Source organism: Sapajus apella, unplaced genomic scaffold, assembly GCF_009761245.1.
Source record: "Sapajus apella isolate SASKATOON/1434 unplaced genomic scaffold, GSC_monkey_1.0 scaffold379, whole genome shotgun sequence".
NCBI lineage: Eukaryota > Metazoa > Chordata > Mammalia > Primates > Cebidae > Sapajus > Sapajus apella.
The window spans coordinates 728-7,991 of record NW_022437317.1 but is presented as its reverse complement, the minus strand read 5'-3'; the positions used below and the strand labels follow the sequence as shown (position 1 = coordinate 7,991).

The following is a 7,264-nucleotide window of genomic DNA, read 5'->3' as shown; positions in this document are numbered from 1 at the left end:
TTAACACCTAAGCCGGGTGTGGCGGTGCGCGCCCATAGCTATTCGGGAGGCTGAGGTGGGAGAACCGCTTGAGCCTGGGAGGCTAACGCCGTAGTGAGCCGTGATTTCGCCACAGCACTCCAACCTGGGCGACGGAGCGAGATCCTGTCGCGAAAATTAATACACAAATAAGACCTGAGACCTCGACATGGGAATGGCCCTGAGCCGTAGCTGGGCAGGTAAAGGCGGCGGTCCAGAGAGAGACCCCTCGAGCAGACGGGGCTTCGAGGCTGAGGGAGCTCGGCCTTGAGAAGGCGCCAGCGGGCGAAGGCACACCCAGGGCCCCAGACTAGAAAGCCGACCCTTCCGAGCATGCGCACCTGGTGCTAGCGAACAACAGGGCCCGGCACGCCGGGATTCCGTTTCCGGTGCGGGCCGCGAAACCCGGAAGTGATCACCGAACTCTGCCACGGCTCCGTGGTCTGAGTTCTCAGCCGTTGCTTTTTCGTGCTGGTTAGTCACACCGCCGCCGCGCCGCCATGGGGAAGCGACAGCACCAGAAGGACAAGATGTAAGTTGAACCGCAGTCGGGAGCGGCGGCTCGTTCTGCCTCAGTGACCCGCCTGTCCCGCACTGCGCGCCAGTCGCCTTCCCTCTCAGCTAGTCCCCGGAGCCCAGCACAAAGGTTATTTCCTCCCGGAAGCCGTCGCCCTCTCTTCTGGCTGGGTATTGACCCTCGGGCGGCCGCGCTCTCCCGCGGCTCAGATGACGTCTGCTGCGGGCCTGAGCGCAGTCGGGTCTTCCTTTACCCTGCTCCTGCAGGGACCGCCCCCCACTGCTAGCGAGGTTTGCCCCTGAGTGAGTAGTCTCTCCCTCTTCCGTACATCCCGTCTCCCTGTGTTCTGGTTCATGCCCATCAGCCTGCACACGTGCTGCAGAGCCTTCCAGTTTAAAGCAAACCAGGCTGGGCGCGGTGGCTCACCTGCAATCCCAGTACTATGGGAGGCCAAGGCGAGCGGATCACCTGAGGTCAGGAGTTCAAGACCAGCCTGGCCAACATGGTGAAACTCCGTCTCTACTAAAAATACAAAAATTAGCCGGGCGTGGTGACCGGCACCTGTAATCTTAGCTGCTGGTAGGCTGAGGCAGGCGAATCGCTTGAATCCGGAAGGCAGAGATTGCAGTGAGCCGAGATCGAGCCACTGCTCTCCAGCCTGGACGACAGAGCGAGACTCCGCCTCAGAAATAAATAAAACAATACAATAATGCAATACAGTACAATCCACCTGTGCCCCTTGCTCCAGTTCCCCTCCCACTGCCGCCGTGTTTTCTTTGATTCTCTCGGAACAAGTGACAGACCGGTGGCTTCGTGCTGTTTTCTGAGTTTCTTGAAACCATTTCAGTCAGAGTTTCAACCCTAGAACTCCTTGTCAGGTTCCCAGCGACGACTTCTTGCTAAATCTAGTATTCAGTCCTCAGTCCTCATTTTGTTGGGCTTCTCAACAGTATGTCACACCGTTGACCACTCCCTCCTTCTGAAGCCCGTCTTTGGTATCTGGGATTTCACATGCTCTTGGTTTTCCAGCGGCCTTTCTTTTCCCAGTCTTCTTTCTGGACCCTCCTCCCTTCTCCCAGACCTCAGAGGTTTTTTTTCTATAAACATTCCCTGTGGGTAATATAATTTTCCAGTCATCTGTAAGCTGCTTTCCCCAGTCTTGTGTAGTTAGCGGCTTTCTTATTTTCTCCACTGGAGGACTAACAGATGTCTCAAATTTAATATGCCTTAAACAGAACTCCTGATTTTCTTTTTCTTTTTTTTTTTTTTTTTAAGATGGAGTTTCGTTCTTGTTACCCAGGCTGGAGTGCAATAGCGCGATCTCGGCTCACCGCAGCCTCCGCCTCCTGGGTTCAGGCAATTCTCCTGCCTCAGCCTCCTGAGTAGCTGGGATTACAGGCACGCGCCACCATGCCCAGCTAACTTTGTATTTTTAGTAGAGGCGAAGTTTCACCGTGTTGACCAGGATGATCTCGATCTCTTGACCTCGTGATCCACCTGCCTCGGCCTCCCAAAGTGCTGGGATTACGGGCGTGAGCCACCGTGCCCGGCCAGAACTCTTGATTTTCAGGAGCTCCTGAGCCTGTTCCTCTCTGTAAACTAAAAATCCTGTCTCCCCACTGGCTGAATAGACACCCTTGTGGTTAAGAGAACCCCAGGAAAACCTTAAAACTGAGTTTCTGGCCATGATGGGATGGAGGTCAGATGTACCTTGTCATATCCCCCTCCCTTTTGTGTCTTGGACACAGCTGACCAGGATTAATGTTGAAGTAGAGATCATAAGATTGACAAAACAGACTCTGTGGCAATAAGGTACCAAATTATAAACAGAACCCACAGTTGTGCCAGACAATCTCCCTGGTTAAGTCATCCACTCCTAAACTTTAAAAAATAAACTATTCTAACTGCCACAAGGTTTTTCTTTTTCTCTAGCAGCTAAGTAAGCACTGGCTTTCAGATAAGCAATATTAAAACAGTTGTAGTCCATTAGCAGACATGGACTAACTGAACCCCTGTTCTACCAGTCATAACTAAAGCTTTAGTCCGGGCTCAGTAGCTCATGCCTGTAATCCCAGCACTTGGGAGGCTGAGGCGGGAAGACCACCTGAGGTTGGGAGTTCGAGACCAGCCTGACCAACATGGAGAAACCTGTCTCTACTGAAAAATTAGCCGGAAGTGGTGGCACATGCCTGTAATCCCAGCTGCTCAGGAGGCTGAGGCAGGAGAATCGCTTGAACCTGGGAGGCAGAGTTTTCAGTGAGCCAAGATCGAGCCATTGCACTCCAGCCTGGTCAACAAGAATGAAAATCTGTTTCAAAAAAAAAAAAAAAGAAAGAAAAAAAGTAAATAAATAAATAACTGCAGCTGTGATTGGACAAGAGACTGATTTCTGTAACTTTCTCCTGATAAGACAACCGACCATGGACAGGCCCCGGCCAGTTTACAGAGGCTGCTCATTTGCATGCCCTCAGATTTTTAAAAGATCTTTTGATGATAAGGCCTACTTACAATACATTTAAATGTTAAGTCACCACCTTAAAGAGAACAGGAGTCATAGGTTACATGCATATTTATTTATTATGCGTATGTGAGGACTGTCTTTATGAATATTCAGAGATCCTTTAACCTGTTGAATATTTATGATTGACTTGATTAACTGACTTATTCAGCATAAGGCTCTTCCTGCTCCAGCCCCTCCTACTTCAAAGTGCCTGTCCCTGGGATTCAGTTGGAGGCCATGCTTCCAGCCTGCTGGATGGCCACTTTAGGCTGTAACCCATTATAAGAAATAAAGTCGGCCGGGCGCGGTGGCTCAAGCCTGTAATCCCAGCACTTTGGGAGGCCGAGGCGGGTGGATCACGAGGTCAAGAGATCAAGACCATCCTGGTCAACATGGTGAAACCCCGTCTCTACTAAAAATACAAAAAATTAGCCGGGCATGGTGGCGCATGCCTCTAGTCCCAGCTGCTCAGGAGACTGAGGCAGGAGAATTGCCTGAACCCAGGAGGTGGAGGTTGCGGTGAGCCGAGATCGCGCCATTGCACTCCAGCCTGGGTAACAAGAGCGAAACTCCGTCTCAAAAAAAAAAAAAAAAAAATAAAGTCTGCTTTCTAACTTTATAGATTATTTATTTATTTATTTTTGAGACAAGGTCTCACTGTGTTGCCCAGTCTGGAGTGCAGTGGCATGATCTTGGCTCACTGCAACCTCTGCCTCCCAGGTTCAGGCAGTTCTCCTGCCTCAGCTTCCTAAGTAGCTGGGATTACAGCCACCTGCCACCATGCCCAGCTAATTTTTGTAGTTTTCGTAGAGATGAGGTTTCACCATGTTGGTCAGGCTGGTCTCAAACTCCTGACCTCGTGATCCAACAGCCTCGGCCTCCCAAAGTGCTGGGATTACAGGCATGAGCCACCGCGCTGAGCCTTTATTTTTTATTTTTTTGAGACAGAGCCTTGCTCAGTCGCCCAGGCTGGAGTGCAGTGGCACAATCTTGGCTCACTGTAATCTCTGCTTCCTGGGTTCAGGCAATTATCCTGCCTCAGTCTCCCGAGTAGCTAGGACTCGAGGCACTTGCCACCATGACCAGCTAATTTTTTGTATTTTTGATAGAGATGGGGTTTCACCATGTTAGCCAGGATAGTCTCGATCTCCTGACCTCATGATCTGTCTGCCTCGGCCTCCCAAAGTGCTGGGATTACAGGTGTGAGCCACAGTGCCCAGCCAGATTTTTTATTTTTTTAAAGTTAACATTCCCTATCCTTCATATTTCAGTGGTCATACCGTTACTCAGTTTGCCCAGGTCAAATCTCAGGGAGTTGGCCTTGGTGCCTCTTACCGCTTCCTGTCCATCAGGAGGTCCTCCTGGTTCTTTCTGGAGCTCACTGCCGCTCACATCGTCCAATGCTCCACTATAGGTGGTGTTTTTTTTTGTTCGTGTTTGAGACAGGGTCTCCTTCTGTACCCCAGGTTGGAGCACAGTGGTGCTCTCACAGCTCACTGCAGCCTCAACCTTCCTTCCTGCCTAAGCCTCTAGAGTACCTGGGACCACAGGTGCAAACTTTCACACTTAGCTAATTTTCAAATTTTTTGTAGAGACAGTTTCTTGCTTTGTTGCCCCAGCTGGTCTCCCAACTCCTGGACTCAAGCGATCTTCCTGCCTTGGCCTCCCAGAGTGCTGGAATTATAGGTGTGAGCCACTGTGCCTGGCCCCTATGTCTGTTGTGTTTATCACTGTGTGCCTGACACATAGTAGGTTTTTTTGGTTTTGTTTTTTGAAATAGAGTCTCTCTCTGTTGCCCAGGCTGGAGTGTAATGATACGATCTCGGCTTACTGCAATCTCCACCTCATGGGCTCCAGCAATTCTCCTGCTTCAGCCTCCTGAGTAGCTGGGATTACAGGTGCCCACCACCACCACAACTGGCTAATTTTTGTATTTTTAGTAGAGAAGGGGTTTTACCATGTTGGCCAGGCGGTCTCGAACTCCTGACTTCAAGTGATTCGCCTGCCTTGGGCTCCCAAAGTGCTGGAATTACAAGTGTGAGCCAACGTGCCTAACCCATAGTAGGTGTTAATAAGCATTTGCTAAATGAGGAAAGATTACTCACTTGCAGTGACTCTGTCCTCTTTATAAAGGTGGTGGTAGTAGCATTATCTTCCTCTCTTCTTCAGGTACATTACCTGTGCTGAATACACTCACTTTTATGGTGGCAAGAAGCCAGGTAAGACATGCAGTCTTTCTGTTCTTCCTTGGGGGAGTGGTATTAAGGAACAATGTCTTCAGGATACAGTGAGCTGTAAAAATAAACAAGAATATGGAAACTATGGTAGACAAATGGGCTGAGGATACCGTTCACAAAAGAGAGATATATTCAGGAAAGAAGAACATGCTTCATCTTAGTGCTGATTTTTGTAAAATGTAGATTAAAATATTCTTCAATGCTGGGAGCTAAGTTAAAAAAACACAAAAATTAGCTGGATGCGGTGACCCACGCGTGCCTGTAGTCCCAGCAACTTGGGAGGCTGAGGCAGGAGAATTGCTTGAACCTGGGAGGTGGAGGTTACAGTGAGCTGAGATCAGGCCACAGCACTCCAGCCTGGCACCTGGTGACAGAGCGAGACTCTATCTCAAAAAAAAAAAAAATTAAAAAAGAATTACATGTACATTTAAATGTTTTTTCTCTGTCAAGTTTATAAAGAATAAAAAGAATGATAATATTTTAAATTATCAAAACTATCAAGACCACAATAAAAAGAGCACTGTCATAATTTTAATGGCGTTAAAAAGTATGAACTTTTCCCTGTATTTTTTTATGTACCCCAAGTGTTTTGGTTTATATCCGTTAAAAGGTTTTTAATACACAGCAATCGCTGTACTCAAAAATTTGCACCGACTTCTTCATAAGTCATAACTGAATTGTTAGTAGGAGCACATAGATGAAATACTTCACAGAGTAAGATTTCTGCTTTTTATTTCGTTTTTAACAGATCTCCCACAAACAAATTTCCGTCGTTTACCTTTTGACCACTGCAGGTAAGAGTTTTGCGAGTTTACCCTTCCTTGTAATTGTTCTCTCATACTGTCTGATAGTGAATCTGCCCCCGATGATGTAGATGACATGCTATTGGTTACCCCACGTGGATCCTCCCTGAATGGGGAGAAGGAGAACCCACCCATGATGATGGCTAGTGGGCGTTTTCTGTTTATTGTGTGTGTATTTACATGCTGTATCTTTTTTTTTTTCTTTTCAGTCATCTTGACTACATCCTGTATCTTTTTAACCTCATTCTTACCTTTCAGGGTGTGTAGACTCTGTGTTAAGCCTGTTTTATGGTTGGAGAACCATTGTTTAGAAGAGCAAAGTACCTTGCCCAGGTGTGCCATGCAGGAAGTGGTGCCTCTGAGTCTTGAACTCAGTGGTCTGACTGTGGGTCCATGCCTTTAATGCTTTACTTTTTTTACTTTTACTTTTTTTTTTTTTGAGAGAGAGAGTCTCTTGCTCTGTTGCCTAGGCTGGCATGCAGTGGTGTGATCTTGGCTCACTGCAATCTCCACCTCCCGGGTTTAAGCAATTCCCATGCCTCAGCAACCTGAATAGCTGGGATTATAGGCATGTACCACCACACCTGGCTAATTCTTGTATTTTTAGTAGAGATGAGGGTTACACCATATTGGCCAGGCTGGTCTCAAACTCTGACCTCAGGTGATCACTCACCTCGGTCTCCCAAAGTGTTGGGACTACAGGTGTGAGCCACCATGCCTGGCCAGTGCTTTGCTTTTGCTCCAGGTTCTCTGCAGTCATAGCAGCAGCACACTAGTGATGAGACCGTGAGGTTCTTTTCTTTTGAGATGGAGTCTCGCTCTATTACCAGGCTGGAGTGCAGTGGCGTGATCTTGGCTTACTGCAACCTCTGCCTCCCAGGTTCAAGTAATTCTCCTGCCTCAGACTCCTGAGTAGCTGGGACTACAGGTGTGCGCCACCATGCCCAGCTAATTTTTATATTTTTAGTAGAGACGGGGTTTCACCGTGTTGGCCCAGATGGTCTTGAGCTCTTGACCTCGTGATCCTCTTGCCTTGGCCTCCTAAAGTGCTGGCATTACAGGTGTGAGCCACTGTACCCCGCCTAGGCCTTTTCCCCCTCACCTGTGATCTAGGGTCACTGGTAGGGCTGGGTAGGGACCCAGGCACAGAGCTACTCAGATGCTGCTTTGGCCCAAATTGGTATACATA

The 7,264-nt window shown here is 48.3% G+C and overlaps 1 long non-coding RNA gene across 1 annotated transcript; it reads left to right on the top strand.

The window, feature by feature from the left end:
• Positions 1 to 398: 398 nt before the first annotated feature.
• Positions 399 to 6,532, top strand: LOC116545808. Its single transcript, XR_004266457.1, has 3 exons — positions 399 to 550; positions 5,205 to 5,254; positions 6,021 to 6,532. It is a non-coding gene; the product is annotated as an uncharacterized LOC116545808 (long non-coding RNA).
• Positions 6,533 to 7,264: the final 732 nt, after the last annotated feature.